Source organism: Procambarus clarkii, chromosome 30, assembly GCF_040958095.1.
Source record: "Procambarus clarkii isolate CNS0578487 chromosome 30, FALCON_Pclarkii_2.0, whole genome shotgun sequence".
Classification (NCBI taxonomy): Eukaryota; Metazoa; Arthropoda; class Malacostraca; order Decapoda; family Cambaridae; genus Procambarus; species Procambarus clarkii.
In genome coordinates this window covers 11925870-11943846 of record NC_091179.1, presented here as the reverse complement: position 1 = coordinate 11943846, position 17977 = coordinate 11925870, and the positions used below count along the sequence as shown (strand labels likewise).

Below are 17977 nucleotides of genomic sequence, written 5' to 3'. Positions count from 1 at the left end.
TGTTAATGTATTTAATGCCTGTCCCTACCAGTCCTCATCACAATCGACTTGAGAATGGTCCAGGACGGACCGAAACGTCGTCGTCCCTTCAATTTCTAGTGTGTGGTCTGGTCAACATACTTCAGCCACGTTATTGTGACTCATCGCCTGCATATGTGTCTGATAATTTGTGGAGTTGTAACTTTCTTTGGTTTCGTGATGTGTTATTGTAAAGCCTTCTGTGTTAGGTCTGTCTCTCCCTCTCTTTGTCTCTCCCTCTCTTTGTCTCTCTCCCTCTCTTTGTCTCTCGCCCTCTCTCTGTCTCTCCCTCTCTCTGTCTCTCCCTCTCTCTGTCTCTCCCTCTCTCTGTCTCTCCCTCTCTCTGTCTCTCCCTCTCTCTGTCTCTCCCTCTCTCTGTCTCTCCCTCTCTGTCTCTCTCTCTGTGTCTCTCTCTCTCTCTGTCTCTCTCTCTCTCTCTCTCACACACACACACACCCTCACTCACTCTTCACCCTTCCCTGTCCTTCCTTACACACATAAAATTCACTCGCTCCCCCTTCTCATATCCCTTCAATTCATGTTCTTAACCTGCATGGTCGGGGTTTAATCCCCGATGGCCCAAGTGGTTGGGCCATCGTTCCTTCATTCCAAATCATCCGTCTTCGTGTCTCCTCTAAGTGCTACATAGTTACGTCACTTAATTACAGTATAAAACCACTTGTATGCAACAATGAGACTCAATCGTTTTATTCAATGAGACTTGCAATTGTTTTATTCAAATTGTTCGTATCATTAACGTTGAGGAATAGTGATGTGGGTGGGGGGGAGCCGCCCAGCCTCAGACAAGTGCGGGGAGAGTCGAACCCACGCAAGAATACCCCAGTAGCCGGGAAGAACGGAAGGCGTCGGTCCCGTCTTCTAGGAAGGCGTTTATGGCCCGGCCTCCGCGGGCCGCCACAAGACGGTAGCGAGGCTCATAATCGCTTTTACGCGCCGTAACTAAACGGAGAAAGCGCTCAGCCACCCTTCCTGGTCGCTTACTTACCGCACTGGTCACCCACTTGGCTCCGGGGGAGTGTCTTCTTGCCTCCGGGCGCCTTGAGACGGGATCTCAGGAAGAGCATGGAAGATCTGGCCCAAATGTGTGTGAGTGTGTGTGGGTGTGTTCCTCTTGCCTATGGGTACTCTTGTAGATGCGCTTGCAGGAGCCGCGAGCTCTAGCTCCTGAGCCCTCACCCCCCCTATCTGTTCGTGGTTTACATTTGGGCTTGACAGGGAGGGTATATTATATATTATATATATCTAAAGATGCTATACAAGGTCTCCTAATTATAGTTGTAACTTTCTTGAATGAGGGACTGTCTAAAGGTGTGACTCTTCTAGTTGCCTGTGAGTAGCGCAAGAAGTTAATTAAGATGCTCTCTACACTCCAGGTATATTTGTGTTGACTCTGGCTCCTGTGTGCAACACAAAATGTTGGCAATATCAACACAAGGAGGCATTATCGAGAAGCCTGGCACTCTCCACGTGAACCTCATAGAATCTTATGAACAAAGCCACAAGGGCCGTGACGAGGATTCGAACCTGCGTCCGGGAGCATCATAGAATCATGTTCATAGAATCTTCTTATTAAACACTACAAAACACCTTCTAACAGAATGAAGAAAAAAATTACCCTTGCAAAAACAACAAAAATACTACAAAATCATCAGGATTTTTATTTTTTTTAGACAAAGTGCTGGCTTCCTGTCCCCCGTCGAAGCCAATGGAAAGTCGTAGGCCCTCAGGTAAATTCAGGTAAATCCTCTAAATGAATTGTTGGGCGCGGGGGCAAAATGTGAGTTTTTTTTATAACATAATTAAAACTTATCCTTATCTTGATATATTAATCAACGGTACATAATATTTTTGTGTGGGTTTGCTGGAGTCAAGGTCTACAGGTGTGTGAGCATATGTATGTAAGGATATATGCGAATAGGTGGGTGTATGGGTATGAGAGGTGAGATGGAAGGCACATGTGTGGGCTTAATCCGGATGTGTGTGTGCACGTGTGGACATGTGGCTAATGTCACATGTCCACACGTACATATTAATTTATTCCTCACTCTTCGTCTCGCGGTTTCTTGTGTGTGTGTGTGTGTGTGTGTGTGTGTGTGTGTGTGTGTGTGTGTGTGTGTGTGTGTGTTTGTGTGTGTGTGTGTGTGTGTGTGTGTATGTGTGTGTCTATGTTTATTTCCCCTAATTTGCATATTCCAGCTTAGTACCCTCCGGTTTAACGGGCAAGGCGTACGCCAGAACCTTGTTGGCGTCTAGCAATCAATGTCCTCTATAAAAGGGATCTTTTATATAGCATATCACCTGCCATTGAAGACATAGATAAAACATCCCCAAAAACCCGGAACAATGAAAAAATAAGCTATGAAAAAGCCCCCAAAAAATCAGATACGAGTTTTTTGTACATGGGGTAATATGGCTAATTAAAACATTAAAAATTAAAAAAAAATTTAAAAAAATTAAAAAATTAAAAAAAGGTGTAGGAAACTATTTAGGAATAAACCAATAAAATTATAGGAGCCTCGTTCTAAGGTGCTGTGAATATACAGATTTTGGATCACACGTGCCCGCTGGAGTCCCTCAAAACTGCCTCCAACTCTTCTGGTCAAGCGGTGAGGCCCTCGAGGTAGTAAAGCAATAAATTACTTATGTGTCCTGATGTCCCTTTGGCTCCTGGGCCCCGCCTCTCCCCCCCCCGTCCACCACCACCACCACCACCACCCAGGTCTCGTCTCGGAATTATATACCACTGTTCTTGGCGGGTTAAGATTGGGTTTTTTTATGGTTGTTAGGGTGTTGCTGTTGTTAGGTTGTGGTTGTCAAGTTGTTTTGGGTGTCAAGTTGTTGCTGATCAGGTTGATATTTGCTGATATCAGATGATGTTTGGGTTTTGTTACTGTTGTTACACTGTTGTTAACAGCATGCTGTTGCTGCTGCTGCTGCTGTTGCTGCTGCTGCTGCTGCTGCTGTTGCTGCTGTTGCTGCTGCTGCTGCTGCTGCTGCTGCCAGAATGATCCCCTTAGCCAGAATGAAGCTCGGCGCATCATCCGTTTAAGTGAAGTGCCAATTAAGAGAAGTCATAAGTCATCACCCAATTGACTACTAAAAACACTCGCGTAAGTCCTCTGGACAATCAAGAGCCACAAGAGGGTTGAGAGCTGTGAATGACGAAGCTCTTTATAAATGTGTCCGACGATAACTTACAGACTTATGAAACTTATCAATTAATACATGTCTCTGTTGGTCCTCACAATATCGACGCCGAGAGGCCATTATATGTTTATCTTAAATAAACATGTTTATTTATCTTAAATAAATGTTTATTATCAATACTTTATCAAGGGAGCCCCAGTCTGGCAGTGAGATGTGTCTGTACTCACCTATTTGTGTCTGCAGGATCGAGCATTGACTCTTGGATCCCGCCTTTCGATCATCGGTTGTTTACAGCAATGACTATGGTCCTATTTCCCTATCATATCTAGTTTTAAAATTATGGATAGTATTTGCTTCCACAACCTGTTCCTTAAGTGCATTCCATTTTCCCACTACTCTCACGCTAAAAGAAAACTTCCTAACATCTCTGTGACTCATCTGAGTTTCAAGCTTCCACCTATGTCCCCTCGTTCTGTTACTATTCCGTGTGAACATTTCGTCTATGTCCATTCTGTCAATCCCCCTGAGTATTTTATACGTTCCTATCATATCCCCCCTCTCCCTTCTTCTTTCTAGTGTCGTAAGGCACAGTTCCTTCAGACGCTCCACATACCCCATCCCTCGTAGCTCTGGGACGAGTCTCGTTGCAAACCTCTGAACCTTTTCTAGTTTCCTTATATGCTTCTTCAGATGGGGACTCCATGATGAGGCGGCATACTCTAAGACTAGCCTCACGTAGGCAGTGTAAAGTGCCCCTAAATGCCCCCTTAGGTTTCTGAATGATGTTCTAACTTTCGCTAGTGTAGAGTACGCTGCTGTCGTTTTCCTATTTATATGTGCCTCAGGAGTTAGATTAGATGTTACGTCCACGCCCAGGTCTCTTTCTCGCGTCGTCACAGGTAGGCTGTTCCCCTTCATTGTGTACTGTCCCTTTGGTCGCCTATCTCCTAGTCCCATTTCCATAACTTTACATTTACTAGTGTTGAACTCCAGTAACCATTTCTCTGACCATCTCTGCAACCTGTTCAGGTCCTCTTGGAGGATCCTGCAATCCTCATTTGTTTCAACTCTTACAAATGTCTGTCATTTGTACACAGGCATTTGCCATTTGCCTCATCTGTCACAACTCACACACACACGTGTGTGTGTGTGTGTGTGTGTGTGTGTGTGTGTGTGTGTGTGTGTGTGTGTGTGTGTGTGTGTGTGTGTGTGTGTGTGTGTTTGGTGTCTGTATGGAGCATGTCAAGGTAAAGTGCTCGGGAGAGGCATGGTGGAATGTCCCCCCCCCTCTCTCTCCCTCTCTCTCTCTCTCTCTCTCTCTCTCTCTCTCTCTCCTCTCTCTCTCTCTCTCTCTCTCTCTCTCTCTCTCTCTCTCTCTCTCTCTCTCTCTCTCACTCTGGAGCATGTCATGGTAGAGTAGTGTGGTATGTGCATGAGAGAATCATGGTCACGTGGTTTAAGATCTATATGATCTTCTCGGAAACAACTCCAATGAATATGGTACATTCTTGAGATCAAAACCCACTTACTCAACATCTATGAAGCATTCTTGTTTTTTCACTCACAATGGCTCGTAGCCCCAATATTTATCCATGGATTTCAACTCAATTTGTTAATCAATCCTTCGTATTCTTCACATTTCCTGACCAATTCTTTTTTTGTTATTTCCTTTTCTGCGATTTCCCCTTTTCTTTCACTGTTAGGCTTCTCATTATTCTTACTTTCCTTTCTCCCGCTTCTCGCTCTTACGTCATCTTGTTATCTTGAGATGATGTCGGGGCTTAGTGTCCCCGCGGCCCGGTCCTCGACCAGGCCTCCACCCCCGAGAAAGCAAACCGTGACAGCTGACTTAACTCCCGGGTACCTATTTACTGCTAGGTAACAGGGTGAAAGAAACTCTGCCCATTGTTTCTCGCCGGTGCCCGGGATCGAACCACACAGGATCACGAGTCCAGTGTTCTGTCCGCTCAGCCACCGGCTCCTTTCTGTCACTCTTCTGTTACTGTTTTACCATTTGTCATCATCTACTCTTGCGCATCCTCCTCTTCCCCTCACACAAACATCAATATAACTTTCTCATTCCCTCTCTTAAAACATCCCTTTCCATCGCATTTTCCGCATTTTATAATCATATCTGCTCCCTAGCCCTCTTCTGCCTTGCAGCCCTTCTTCAGACCCCTCTGGTGGTCGCCTCTCACACTCTCCCCTCACACTCTCCCCTCACCTCTCACACTCTCCCCTCACTCCTCACACTCTCCCCTCACCACTCACACTCTCCCCTCACTCCTCACACTCTTCTCACGTGAGTGTTCCATTGCAAGTGTCTCAAGGCTTCTTCTCTGTTTCTCATATATTAAGTGACTGCTCGAGTGACTATAAGACGTTTGGGTGCCTAAATCCAGTGAGATGCGCGGTGGATGATTGGTTATATATTAGCACCGTTGGGTCTGGCTAGTACTTGGATGGGTGGGCGGCCTGCTTAAGGGAGGGGGGGGGGAAGGGAGGAGCTTGTTAAGCCTAACAAGCTTCATATCCCCGAATCTGGCGGCAGAAAGGAGAAGACATAAAGAAAAAGCGCAAATTGAGGCATGTAAGTTTAAGATTGCAAGATAAAAAGCCTTTGTAGGCTGCTAGCTGCTGCTGCTGCTAGCTGCTGCTGCTGCTGTTGCTGCTGCTGCTGTTGCTGCTGCTGCTGCTGCTGTTGCTGCTGCTGCTGCTCCTGCTGCTGCTGCCACTGCTCTTGCTGCTGCTGCTGCCACTACACTTGCTGCTGCTGCCGCTGCTACTACTGCTGCTGCTGCTCTTGCTGCTGCTGCTCCTGCTGCTGCTGCTGCTCCTGCTGCTGCTGCTGCTGCTGCTCCTGCTGCTCTTGCTGCTGCTCGTGCTGCCCTCGGCGCCACTTGTGCTCTGAGGTCCAAGTGTACACACCACTTTCCTCTCTCTCTCCCGTGTACTACCTTGACGAGAGCACTCGGGGGCCGGGAGGAGCGACATATGGACCATCTACACCAATTACGATAGAGGCAGAAGGGTGGCAGATAAGGAGGAGGAAGATGAGGGAAGTTGGGTGATACCGGCGGCGACAGCCAGGCGATGTTAAGGGCGCTGATGGATGTCGATGTCTCCCCCCCCCCCTCCCCGGCGGAAGATGTTGGAAGGATGTGCGCCGCTCTCCCGCTGTCTGGGGGGCGGAGGGGGGGGGGGGGTCTGTCGGGCCAGCGTAGAGCTGTTGATGATGTTATGCTACTAAAGGGGATGTTTATTTATATATATATATATATATATATATATATATATATATATATATATATATATATATATATATATATATATATATATAATATGTATATATGTATACTCTGCTGAATCATTGTGTTGTTCTGGCTTATACGTCATTTAGATGTGTCTGTGTATGGTTATGTCTGTACGTCCATCAGTTTCTCTCTGGGTTTTTTATTTTTGTCTCTATGTCTATCTGTCTGTTTCTCTCTGTCTCTCTGTCTCTCTCTCTCTCTCTCTCTCTCTCTCTCTCTCTCTCTCTCTCTCTCTCTCTCTCTCTCTCTCTCTCTCTCTCTCTCTCTCTCTCTCTCTCTCTCTCTCTCTCCCTCACCCCCATTCACCCTAAATATTTCTCCATCACTGTGGTCTCGACAAACCAGAGTGCCAAGGTGGTTCCCAGGACGGAGCTCTTCTGCCACAAGTACCCGCCACGAAGACACGCGATAAGATGATACTTCGGGGAATCTTCGGAACAATTCAGACTCCCTCTACAACACACTCCGTGAAGAACAAAAAAGGGCTAAAACCCCCTAATCGTTTAAATCTAAAATCCCACAACGGAACGTGGAAAAATCGGCCTTATAGGAAACCCCCTCGCGAAACGTTGCTCTTTTTTTTCCCCCCTCGAAGCCGGAACAGGTTCGAGCCTCCTGGATGAATGGAAGTCCTTGAGCGACGTCGGCGGGATGAGGGAGTTATATGCTTCGCGCCGCCCCAATTACGATAAGGCGGAGTGCCGGCTGATACGGCCGGCATTATCGACCCTCTGGCCAATTTGGGAGTGCTGTCGAGCGCAGCTCAAGGGTTGGAGATATGGGGTACACGAAGAGCCACAGTGAGGTGGTCCTGTGACTGGGCACTAGTGTGCGTGTGTGTGTGTGTGTGTGTGTGTGTGTGTGTGTGTGTGTGTGTGTGTGTGTGTGTGTGTGTGTGTGTGTGTGTGTGTGTGTGTGTGTGGATCCTGTACGGACCTAATTTCTTACTGTCCTCCCATTTAATATTTAATTACGGCTCGTCCCTGCTCGCTATGTAGCTTTTATCACGTCAATTAATACCTACATTGAATACAATAGGTGGATAATGGATTATCCAATGATTGGGATAAGTGGATAATATATATATATATATATATATATATATATATATATATATATATATATATATATATATATATATATATATATATATATATATATATATATTGATTATCTATATATTGCATGAACATTAAATTTTAGTTTTTTAAAATTACAAAATGGATCTTATGTCTGATCCAAACGTCAGTAATAATATTTGTTTTCTGGTATGTGTGTGTTTCTAGTATGGCTTCAGCTAGAACTGGTTGTTTCTCCTAGCAGCGGATGGGGGAGGGACCTCCTAGCTAGGGGATAGGGAGGACCGCCTAGCTAGGGGATAGGGAGGACCGCCTAGCTAGGGGATGGGGGATGGGGACCGCTGTGGACAACAAGTCCGTCCCTAGGGAATGAGAGTAATTAGCAACCCTCCGCTACTCCGAATTGTCATTACGGAGGTCTCTCAACCGCTCGTCAGAGGCTGACCTTCTCTACCTCAATCCCTCCATCCTTCCCTCACCTCCCTCATTCCTTCCCTCCCTCCCTCTCTCTCTCTCTCTCTCTCTCTCTCTCTCTCTCTCTCTCTCTCTCTCTCTCTCTCTCTCTCTCTCTCTCTCTCTCTCTCTCTCTCTCTCTCTCTCTCTCTCCCCTCTCTCTCTTTCATTCTTTCGACTCCTGTCCTCGGCCCATTAATATGCTTCCCACCATTCACCCTCCGGAATCATCGACAGCGGAAATGGATTGTGATCTCCTTATGATTGCCGGGGAGTGGCGGGTTGGTGTAAATTAGTATATTGCTCCCAAGGGAATCAGATCTCAAGGTCCTTTGCGGCCGGTGTGCTCGTCTCTCTCTCTCTCTCAAGATCGACTCCAGGTGCAACTCTCCTTCCACAAGATGATATATATTTACCTGCGATCATTTACCTGTGTCGGTGTTTCCTGCCTGTTATGTGTTGTATTAATAAAAAGTGAGAAAGTAAGATCAGGATTGTTTACAAGAGGTTCAGAAACCAGTTTTTACGAGGCTTCGGTTATAGTGATGATCTTAAGTATTCGTGAGGGTTTATATAGGTGCCTATAAGGGAGGGGGAACCTATATGATGTTTCTACGTAGAGAAACATGCAATATGAAGGTGTTTTGTGAGCGGTTTGTGAGAAATGTAACGTCATTATACCGAGTTACATATTAAATGGTTATTGGACTTGATGTGTATTTTTTTTGGAGGGGACTTGATTTTTTGTTTTGTTTTTTTTTTGCTTGTGATAAGTCTGAAGATACTGCATACCTTGAGGTTACCTTGAGGTGCTTCCGGGGCTTAGTGTCCCCGCGGCCCGGTCGTCGACCAGGCCTCCTGGTTGCATGGAGAGTATTTAGCAACAGTGACTCGTTGCGGGTAATTTAGCGGGTCCAGAGCAGTGCTTCAAGCACACGATTGGCAATGTGCAGTGATGTGGTGGAGGCTGACTCCATACACAGTTTCAAGTGTAGATATGATAGAGCCCAGTAGGCTCAGGAACCCGTACACCTGTTGTTTGACGGTTGAGAGGCGGGACCAAAGAGCCAGAGCTCAACCCCCGCAAGCACAATTAGGTGAGTACGATTGTGTGGGGGGGGGCGCTTGGGGGGGGGTCACTGTGTCTTGGAGCCTCCGTCGCTTGTCCTTAACGATGGGGACAGAAAGACGGATGATTGTCGTATTCAGTCACCTTGACCTGTTATTGTTGTAGTTCTTGACCCCTTTAGTTACAGGTCAAGAACTGCTGTACAGCAGACTTTCTGCCTCTTCTACAGCAGACTTTCTGTCCCTCTTCTACAGCAGACTTTCTGTCTCTTCTACAGCAGACTTTCTGCCTCTTCTACAGCAGACTTTCTGTCCCTCTTCTACAGCAGACTTTCTGTCTCTTCTACAGCAGACTTTCTGTCCCTCTTCTACAGCAGACTTTCTGTCTCTTCTACAGCAGACTTTCTGTCCCTCTTCTACAGCAGACTTTCTGCGTCTCTTCTACAGCAAACTTTCTGTCTCTCTTCTACAGCAGACTCTGCCTCTTCTACAGCAGACTTTCTGCCTCTTCTACAGCAGACTTTCTGTGTCTCTTCTACAGCAAACTTTGTCTCTCTTCTACAGCAGACTTTCTGTCTCTCTTCTACAGCAGACTTTCTGTCTCTCTTCTACAGCAGACTTTCTGTCTCTCTTCTACAGCAGACTTTCTGCCTCTTCTACAGCAGACTTTCTGCCTCTCTTCTACAGCAGACTTTCTGCCTCTCTTCTACAGCAGACTTTCTGCCTCTTCTACAGCAGACTTTCTGCCTCTCTTCTACAGCAGACTTTCTGCCTCTCTTCTACAGCAGACTTTCTGCCTCTCTTCTACAGCAGACTTTCTGCCTCTCTTCTACAGCAGACTTTCTGCCTCTCTTCTACAGCAGACTTTCTGCCTCTCTTCTACAGCAGACTTTCTGCCTCTCTTCTACAGCAGACTTTCTGCCTCTCTTCTACAGCAGACTTTCTGCCTCTTCTACAGCAGACTTTCTGCCTCTCTTACAGCAGACTTTCTGCCTCTCCTACAGCAGACTTTCTGCCTCTCCTACAGCAGACTTTCTGCCTCTCCTACAGCAGACTTTCTCTCTTCTGGCTCAGGGGCACCCATTGCCTGACGTGGATGCTTCAGGGCTTGGGGTCCAACCCTTACTGATGAGCAATGACCAACTCACCCGTTAATCCAGTGGTCGCCATCCACATTGATGAACGAAATTCACGTTACACGCACACACGCGCGCGACACGCACACACACGCGCGCGACACGCACTCAGCGCTGTTAGCATTAAACATTACGTTAACATTTGCTGAGTGCGTCTTATTGTGGTCAGTCGCTACTGAGAGGAGCACAAATCCAGGAGGACGGGTTGTAGGTTTTTGTTATAGATTCAGCTACTTGGAACAAGTTACATGTAGCACAGGCTATGGTGAGCCCGTAGCTTGGAGGGTTGTTGGGTAAGACGCCACTTAAAGGGGGAGTATAGCCTGGGGATTGGATACCCTTTGTTTATTGGGGGGCAGTGAAATGATTATATTCCAATGCAGGCGAAGAGTTACAATAACGTGGCTAAAGTATGTTGACCAGACCACACACTAGAATGTGAAGGGACGACGACGTTTCGGTCCGTCCTGGACCATTCTCAAGTCGAATGGTCCAGGACGGACCATCGACTTGAGAATGGTCCAGGACAGACCGTCGACTTGAGAATGGTCCAGGACGGACCGAAACGTCGTCGTCCCTTCACCTTCTAGTGTGTGGTCTGGTCAACATGCCTCGTATTAGCCAATAGGCCTTCTGCAGTTACCTTCATTCTTGCGTTCTTGTGTTTATATTTAGTATCCACATTGAGACTTGTTACTTGTGACAAGGTTTTAATGTTTTAAAGCCTGGTCGACGACCGGGCCGCGGGGACGCTAAGCCCCGGAAGCACCTCAAGACACCTCAAGGTTACGTTACGTATTTCCTGTTACCAGACGTTCCTTATTCCTGGAAGCTGCTTGACACGCTATACAACTTTACTTGTTGTAAAGACGTTGTTTTGTCCCTTGTAACTGGAGAAGTAAACTTCCTTAACTGGTCCATGCAGACTTTTTTCTGTAAACTGTTTAACGAACTTTAACGTTACTTTCATCTGAGTCCAGTCGCTTCCCATTCCTGGAAACTTCTTGACATGCTTTAGAGCTACTTATTTCCAGTTATCAGACGTTTCATAGTCGCAGTAACTACTTAATAACCAGGGGGCCAGATTCACGAAGCAGTTACGCAAGCACTTACATCTTTTCTCAATCTTTGGCGGCTTTGTTTACAATTATTAAACAGTTAATGAGCTCCGAAGCACCAGGAAGCTGTTTATAACAATATCAACAGTTGAATGGGAAGTTTTCATGCTTGTAAACTGTTTTATATATGTAACCAAAGCCGTCAAAGATTGAGAAAAGATGCATACGTTCGTAAGTACTTGCGTACCTGCTTCGTGAATCTGGCCCCAAGGCTTTTACGGTACTGAACACGTTCGCAACTCGCCGAAACTCGTGACATTCTGTGGACTAGTTTCACCCTTGGTCATGACACAGTGCCTAATTACCAGCTGCTCTTGAATTGCGTCAGCTCCCAGGCTCGTCTGTCAGCCGTCCATGGCACCTCTCACCACCACCACCACCATCTGTCAGTCTTCAACTCCTGACAACCACCATCTGTCAATCATCCATAACTGACGCTCGTAGGTAGCCACTCTATCATATATCAGCCATCACACTGAATAAAATTATCTACATATATATATATATATATATATATATATATATATATATATATATATATATATATATATATGTGTGTGTGTGTGTGTCATGTTGGCACCCCTGCTCCCCCCCTCTCCCCTAACTACCCCCGCAGCTCTCACTCGAAGGTATACATGTGTGTATATATGTATACAGGATATGTGGAAGCTGGTCAGGGGCCAGATTCACGAAAGCACTTACGCAAGTACTTACGAACGTGTACATCTTTCCTCAATCTTTGACGGCTTTGGTTACATTTATTAAACAGTTTACAAGCATGAAAACTTCCCATTCAACTGTTGATATTGTTATAAACAGCCTCCTGGTGCTTCGGAGCTCATTAACTGTTTAATAATTGTAAACAAAGTCGCCAAAGATTGAGAAAAGATGTACAAGGTTCGTAAGTGTTTGCGTAAGTGCTTTCGTGAATCTGGCCCCAGAATTACATTTCACCTATGTAAACGCACATTAACGACGCTATGTAAAAAAAGACACCTCGAACACCTTGTTTATTTAGACTGATGTAAATCTGTGTATTTATGCTTGTAGGTTAGCTTAGTGTTTTACAAGCACTACAAATCCCCTTCTGTTTAGCCCTCTACTTAGACATATGTGTAGGTGTTTACTCACTTAGAAGTTGACCAGACCACACACTAGAAGGTGAAGGGACGACTTATCTTCATATATATATATATATATATATATATATATATATATATATATATATATATATATAATGTGTGTGTCATGTTGGCACCTCCCCCCCCCCTCCTCTCTCCCCCCTACCCCAAGGCTTTTATCCTTTCGTCCCTTTGTCGTCCCTTCACCTTCTAGTGTGTGATCTGGTCAACTTACTTTAGCCACGTTACTGTGACTGTTGTTGTTGTTATAGATTCAGCTACTAGGAACAAGATCCAAGTAGCACGGGCTATGGTGAGCCCGTAGTGGACTTACCCGGCACGGGAGCGGTGCTATGTATTTTGACTCCTCGATCACTTAGATGTGCCCTAGAGGACTCGGCTCGACTTCCAGCCCCGCCTTCCCAACGTTCTTATTTCAGTGTCATGACTCGGTTCCTCTTTCTAGTATATTTATGTATGAGAGTGAATATATTCAGCATTTTCTTCGTCTAACTCTAAGCTATGTTCCACTTAATGACGGATTCTAAGTCACAAAAATGTGAATTCTATGACATTTGTAGACTTAAATTTCCATCTTTGTTCCCTCGTCCTGCTGCTGCTGCTGCTTCCTGCTTTGAGCAATTCCTCTTAGAATCTTGTATGTCGTTATCATGTGCTCTCTATCAGTCATCTCCCTCTACTGTGGTGAGATCCATGTGTGTGTGTGTGTGTGTGTGTGTGTGTGTGTGTTTGTGTGTGTGTGTGTGTGTGTGTGTGTGTGTGTGTGTGTGTGTGTGTGTGTGTGTGTGTGGATGAGTGTGGAGGGAGGGCATAGGGGGTGTGGGGTGTGTGGATGGGGATGTATATGGGTGAATGGGTGAACAAGTCCACAAGGGCCGTGACGAAGGTTCGAACCTGCGTCCGAGAGGATCCCAGACGCAAGCACTTACGTCTTGTCTACACCCATACACCCACCATGTATATGGGTTCAAGTTGAAGTATGTTTATTGAGACAAGAAAGAAATACATCTCAAAGCGATAGAGTAGCTTAGGCTATTTCTACCCCCCTCCCCCTCTCGAATATGGGTGTCTCGGTGGGTATGCAAGGATGGGGGTAGGGGAAGGGATTGAGGGGGAGGAGGAGAAGGATAGGAAGGGGGGATAGTGTAGGTCACATGCCCGAGGGACTAATAACAATCTCGTCATGACCGCTCCGCCCCCATCCACTGGCAGGTAAGGTCCGCATCATCCCCCCACCCCCAACCCCCCACCCAGCCCTCTAGCCTCAGCCATCCTCTCCCCATTTCCCTCCCCACCTCCCCCCCCCTTCCCCGAAAAAAAAATCCCCACCACTATTCACTAACTTCTTTTTCCCCCATTCTCCTCTAACAACTATTCCACGGTCTCCGGTAACAAGCACTCTTCAGGATCAACCTGATCAACCAGGCTGTGACTCATTCGTCAGGCTGCGAGCAGCCGCGTCTAACAGCTTGGTTGATCAGTCCAGCAACCAGGAGGCCAGGTCGACGACCGGGCCGCGGGGACACTAAGCCCCGGAAGCACCTCAAGGTAACCTCAAGGTAGGAGTGTGAGACCTCGCAATTATTCATTCAACCCTTGAGACAAAAATTCTCTAACTACCTTTCAATGGTCTTAAGGGCATCACACACAGACTTACTGGATCCCGTAGCTACGGGATCCAGTAAGTTCACTAGAACTTCGGTTTCAACCCTTTTAACCCCTGTCGTAGCTCAGTCGATTAAGGCAGTGTCTGGGATGCTCCCGGACGCAGGTTCGAATCCTCGTCACGGCCCTTGTGTATTTGTTCTTAAGGGCATTGCAAGACAGGGCTCTTAAGGGCATCATGAACAGGGCAATTACGGGTCACTTTCCCTCGGAACAAGAGAGTCGTTTTACGTAGACAATGAGTCACAATAACGAGGCTGAAGATATAATGACCAAACGACACACACACCAGAAGGGAAGAGAAGTATCAGGGGGAAAGCGCCAAGTCATTACGACTATATAGCTCTTGGAAGGAAAGGTGTCAGGATAAGGATTTGGGATGGGACGGGGGACAGGAATGGTGCCTCAACCACTTTGGGACGGTCGGGGATTGAACGCCGACTTGCATGAAGCGAGACTGTTGCTCTACCGTCCAGCCCATGTGACTGGGGGCACCCCTACAAGAGGAAGAAACGTTTCGGTTCGTTCTGGACCATTTAATCACATCACACACGAATTGATAATGATCCAGGACTGACCAAAACGTCGTCGCTTTTCCATCTTCTCCATTGTGTGACATCATTTTTTTTGTCATCGATTATAAATCTCATGAGAGTACTGAAGCCTTTTTCCACCAGTCACAGACACCATAAGCTATTGAAGCCTTTTCTCCCCCTAAGTATAACCCTTCGTGACAATCTTCAAACTTCACACATCAACAGCATATTAGTGGTTGTGTATTTGCCACTGTTTTCATGCCCCAATGAGGTAGAAACAGTCTCATTTCTCATGTTCTCTCTCTCTCTCTCTCTCTCTCTCTCTCTCTCTCTCTCTCTCTCTCTCTCTCTCTCTCTCTCTCTCTCTCTCTCTCTCTCTCTCTCTCTCTCTCTCTCGTTACAAAGGTGGGTACAGGAACAGACTGAAGAGTTCCGACTCCTATTAGCCGGGTTGAGAGCATTCCATCCCCTTTCCCATAGGGGCCAACGGCCATACCACGTTGAGAACACCGCTTCTCGTCCGGTCAGCGAAGTTAAGCAACGTTGGGTTTGGTTAGTACTTGGATGGGTGACCGCCTAGGAACACCAAATGCTGTTGGCAATAAGGTTGAACGGGGCGAGAATAGCTTGAGCTACCTCATCCCTTTGTGTGTATTTTACCTCAATAAACTTATTTCAATTTCAATCGCTTTAATTCTCTGGTTCCCAGTTACTGCTAGGTGAACAGCTGTGGATTCTTTCCCAGTCAATCCTCTCCGGAGTTTCTCACTGGGCGAGTGTGTACTCACCTAGTTGTACTCGCCTACTTGTGCATGCAGGGGTTGAGCTCTGGCTCTTTGGTCCTGCCTCTCAACTGTCAATCAACTGGTGTACAGATTCTGGAGTCTATTGGGCTCTGTCAAATCTACATTTGAAACTGTGTATGGAGTCTGCCTCCACCACACCACTCCCAACCACTTGGGCTGGACGGTAGAGCGACGGTCTCGCTTCATGCAAGTCGGCGATCAATCCCCCGACCGTCCAAGTGGCTGGGCACCATTCTTTTCCTTTATCCCATCCCAAATCCTTATCCTGACCCTTTCAAGTGCTATATTGTAGTAATGGCTTGGCGCTTTCCCCTGATAACTCTCTCCCTCCACCACATGACTGCCTAATGCATTCCATCTGTTAACTACTCTGACACTGAAAAAGTTCTTTCTAACGTCCCTGTGGCTCATTTAGGTACTCAGTTTCCACCTGTGTCAATTTACACAACTGCTGACGAAACCTGTCCATCTTTTCTCAGTCATGACGGGTTTGTTTACATGTATTAAATCGTTTACAAAAACGTATACAAGTCTTTAGTGAGCCTCCCCTCCCCCCCCCCCTCCATAGATGTATACACAGTAAGGTGTACCCTGCTTCTTGGTGTATATACACTGAGAACTGTACTCTGCTTCTTGGTGTATATACATTGAGAGGTGTACACTGCTTCTTGGTGTATATACACTGAGAACTGTACTCTGCTTCTCGGTGTATATACACTGAGAGGTGTACCCTGCTTCTCGGTGTATATACACTGAGAGGTGTACACTGCTTCTTGGTGTATATACACTGAGAACTGTACTCTGCTTCTCGGTGTATATACACTGAGAGGTGTACACTGCTTCTCGGTGTATATACACTGAGAGGTGTACCCTGCTTCTTGGTGTATATACACTGAGAGGTGTACCCTGCTTCTTGGTGTATATACACTGAGAGGTGTACCCTGCTTTTTGGTGTATATACACTGAGAGGTGTACCCTGCTTTTTGGTGTATATACACTGAGAGGTGTACCCTGCTTTTTGGTGTATATACACTGAGAGGTGTACACTGCTTCTTGGTGTATATACACTGAGAACTGTACTCTGCTTCTCGGTGTATATACACTGAGAGGCGTACCCTGCTTCTTGGTGTATATACACTGAGAGGTGTACCCTGCTTCTTGGTGTATATACACTGAGAGGTGTACCCTGCTTTTTGGTGTATATACACTGAGAGGTGTACCCTGCTTTTTGGTGTATATACACTGAGAGGTGTACCCTGCTTCTCGGTGTATGTACACTGAGAGGTGTACTCTGCTTCTTGGTGTATATACACTGAGAGGTGTACCCTGCTTCTTGGTGTATATACACTGAGAGGTGTACTCTGCTTCTTGGTGTAAATACACTGAGAGGTGTACCCTGCTTCTTGCTGTATATACACTGAGAGGTGTACCCTGCTTCTTGGTGTAAATACACTGAGAGGTGTACCCTGCTTCTTGGTGTAAATACACTGAGAGGTGTACCTTGCTTCTCAGTGTATATTCACAAAAGTTTTTGTTACTCCTGAATTTAGAATTAAAGTTGACAAGATTGACAACAATACATTATATTCTGTATTAACTTAAACCTATATAAATATATATTTTTTTACGTACACCAATTTGTCCCCCTCTTTCTTCCTCATCATTTCAACATTTTTAAAAGTTCAACAAAAGTCACATTTGGGGTTATATTAGAACGTCCAAAACACATCAATTCGTAATTACAAGATGCCTTTGTCTCAGTCATTCTCACCTCCCAGCACCTGAACGTAGACCTGGGTCTTAAGAGAACTTAGAATGATTAGAACGAGGGATGAGAACTTAACAAGTTCCCTATAATGATGCTGAACTTCTACCAGGGGACCTATAATGACCCCTCTCTCCAACTCTGACCTCACACCCTCCACGATAGTGAAACACTCTCTCTGTCTCTGTCTGTCTGTCTGTCTCTCTCTCTCTCTCTCTCTCTCTCTCTCTCTCTCTCTCTCTCTCTCTCTCTCTCTCTCTCTCTCTCTCTCTCTCTCTCTCTCTCTCTCTCCATAATAATTACAATGATACTGAAATGTATAATAATAATAAGTTGTAACAACACACACACACACACACACACACACACACACACACACACACACACACACACACACACACACACACACACACACACACACACACACACACACACCTGAAAATAAAGAAAACGACGTCGTTTAGATCCGTCGTCGTGGACCACTTGTGAACGACTGAGGGGGAGAAGAAAGGTAGGTAGGTAGGGAAAAGAAGGTAGAGTTTTAAGGTAAGACTATAAGAGGGACCAAGACAGAGAACTTAAGAACTAAACCACGAGACTCGGGTGACCTAAGAACATGACAATGCAGATGAGTGTGTGTGAGGGTGAGAGAGAGAGAGAGAGAAGATTAAGCCACCCAAAAGGTGGCACGGGCATGAATAGCCCGTAA

At 46.1% G+C, this 17977-nt stretch overlaps 1 non-coding gene across 1 annotated transcript; it reads left to right on the top strand.

The window, feature by feature from the left end:
* The first annotated feature begins 15179 nt into the window (after positions 1-15179).
* LOC123752256 (5S ribosomal RNA) lies at positions 15180-15298 on the top strand. The gene has a single exon (XR_011230051.1). It is a non-coding gene; the product is annotated as a 5S ribosomal RNA (ribosomal RNA).
* The last annotated feature ends 2679 nt before the right edge of the window (positions 15299-17977 follow it).